Here is a 3282-nt window from a genome sequence, read left to right as displayed (position 1 = left end):
ACATGTTCCACACATAGTTAGACATCATCAGTTGAATCCCTGACATGGATCCACACATGGTTCCACATCATCAGTTGAATCCCTGACATGTTCCACACATCGTTCGACATCATCAGTTGAATCCCTGACATGTTCCACACATAGTTCCACATCAACAGTTGAATCCCTGACATAGATCCACACATGGTTCCACATCATCAGTTGAATCCCTGACATGTTCCACACATAGTTCGACATCATCAGTTGAATCCCTGACATGTTCCACACATAGTTCTACATCATCAGTTGAATCCCTGACATGTTCCACACATAGTTCGACATCATCAGTTGAATCCCTGACATGTTCCACACATAGTTCGACATCATCAGTTGAATCCCTGACATGTTCCACACATAGTTCGACATCATCAGTTGAATCCCTGACATGTTCCACACATAGTAAGACATCATCAGTTGAATCCGTGACATGTTCCACACATAGTTCGACATCATCAGTTGAATCCCTGACATGGATCACACATGGTTCCACATCATAAGTTGAATCCCTGACATGTTCCACAAATAGTTAGACATCATCAGTTGAATCCCTGACATGGATCCACACATGGTTCCACATCATCAGTTGAATCCCTGACATGTTCCACACATAGTTCGACATCATCAGTTGAATCCCTGACATGTTCCACACATAGTTCCACATCATCAGTTAAATCCCTGACATGTTCCACACATAGTAAGACATCATCAGTTGAATCCCTGACATGGATCACACATAGTAAGACATCATCAGTTGAATCCCTGACATGTTTCACACATAGTAAGACATCATCAGTTGAATCCCTGACATGTTCCACACATAGTTCGACATCATCAGTTGAATCCCTGACATGTTCCACACATAGTTCGACATCATCAGTTGAATCCCTGACATGTTCCACACATAGTTCGACATCATCAGTTGAATCCCTGACATGTTCCACACATAGTAAGACATCATCAGTTGAATCCCTGACATGTTCCACACATAGTAAGACATCATCAGTTGAATCCCTGACATGTTCCACACATAGTTCCACATCATCAGTTGAATCCCTGACATGTTCCACACATAGTTCCACATCATCAGTTCAATCCCTGACATGTTCCACACATAGTTCTACATCATCAGTTGAATCCCTGACATGTTCCACACATAGTAAGACATCATCAGTTGAATCCCTGACATGTTCCACACATAGTTCGACATCATCAGTTGAATCCCTTACATGTTCCACACATAGTTCCACATCATCAGTTGAATCCCTGACATGTTCCACACATAGTTCTACATCATCAGTTGAATCCCTGACATGTTCCACACATAGTAAGACATCATCAGTTGAATCCCTGACATGTTCCACACATAGTAAGACATCATCAGTTGAATCCCTGACATGTTCCACTAGTGATGGTCAAAAAATTAATAATTAATAAGAAAATAAGAAAATAATTTAGAAAATAATTAATAACTTTGTGAAAAAAATTAATAAGAAAATAACTTTGTGAAAATAATCAATAATTAATAATTAATAATTTAGAAAATTAATAATTAATAAGAAAATAACTTTGTGAAAAAAATTAATTAAAAATTAATAAGATAATAATTTAGAAAATTAATAATTAATAAGAAAATAACTTTGTGAAAAAAATTAATTAAAAATTAATAAGATAATAATTTAGAAAATTAATAATTAATAAGAAAATAACTTTGTGAAAAAAATTAATTTAAAAATTAATAAGATAATAATTTAGATAATAAATCCACTTTGCCATTAATGAAAAACTATTTTTCCTGTTAGTGTGTTTTGGAACATCAAAACAATGAAAATTAAAAAAATAAAAACAGAGGTTAATATGTTTGCATAAAAAGTAAGGGTGAAATTAGGGTTTATTTCCATCTTCAATCGATACTGCTACTGCCAACGGCATTGCGCGAGATTCACGGACACACACGACCATGGCTGAATGGGGGAAGGTTTGTTCCAAAAATTTGTTTAATTCCTTGATCTTAAACTGTTCTTCTGCTTCTCCAATATCGGGGTTTTCATGTAATGTGTTTGTATAATGTCTATAATGCAACCTGATAATCATACTGTATTTGAAGATGACAGTAATATCCGTGTAAAAAAGTGATACGGGATATTGAAGTGGTTGTTTGTTAAAATGCAGGGTGAAAGAAGGAAGCTGCGATGAGGATGATTCCCAGGAAAGGAAAATACCTGGGAAACGCACAAGGAGCTTTGTTTTGAAGCAAATGTTGGAGGAGGTCGCCGAGGAACAAGAAAGAAAGCAAAGTTAAAGGTAAAGACGGTCAAGGAGAGATGCCATCATCTGCATCCCAAAGGTACTTAACTTATGATTTTTAATAACATGAAAACCAATTTCTCCTTGCCATTTCTTGTTGAGTAGGATGCAGGTATGATTGTAACCATTAAGTGTTTTATTGGACCCTGATATGATGAACTCACAACCAGGAAACATAGTCTGCATAAGGATACTTCCAACATTAGGAAGGAAAAAGGCACCATGGAGAAAGGAAAAAAGGAAATGTGAGGGAAGTGGTGAGGTAGAGAAAGGGAATCTTAAAAGAGAAGGATGTGCTGAAGGTGGTGTTGGTTGCAGCCACAAACATAAGGGTAAGAACATGGAGTCTTCGGATCTCCACGACATTCAAAGAGATGAGCATGAATACACAACTATATCAGTCGGATAGCGAGAGGTAAATCAAATGTGTACTGGAATTGTGTTGAAGTAACTGCATAAGCAATTGTTTGACCTTTTTATACATTGGTGTTCGTATGAAGCGCCGACACGCCATTCAGAAGGCGTGTCGCCGCGTCGGACATGGATACTCGCACGACACCGCGTATGAAACGGTACATTGCATTGTTATATTAATATATAAAATATGTTCTTGCCGTGTCTGTGTCCTATGTTTTCTGTATTAGCGGAGTCCTCGTGTCCGATGATATGTCCCGTGTCCGAGTCCGGGGCTTCATGTTAATTGTGATTTTGTTTCAGTGTCAGGGTGTATAGCCCTATAATTGTGGATCAGCGACGAAGAGATGTGGTCGCGGAGAAGTAGTTGATGCGAAAGGAGGACGCGGAGTAATGTTATGGTAGGAATTGAAAAAATTTGATCTGTTGTATTATTTCAATTGTGTTTGAATTGTATTGAAGCTGATAATGATTTCTACTTAATTTGCAGCAACTTCCAGCCAACGTCATCGACAGCTGCCAGCT

The sequence above is a fragment of the Vicia villosa genome, linkage group LG4 (assembly GCF_029867415.1).
Source record: "Vicia villosa cultivar HV-30 ecotype Madison, WI linkage group LG4, Vvil1.0, whole genome shotgun sequence".
Taxonomy (NCBI): Eukaryota; Viridiplantae; Streptophyta; class Magnoliopsida; order Fabales; family Fabaceae; genus Vicia; species Vicia villosa.
This window is presented reverse-complemented; position numbering follows the sequence as displayed.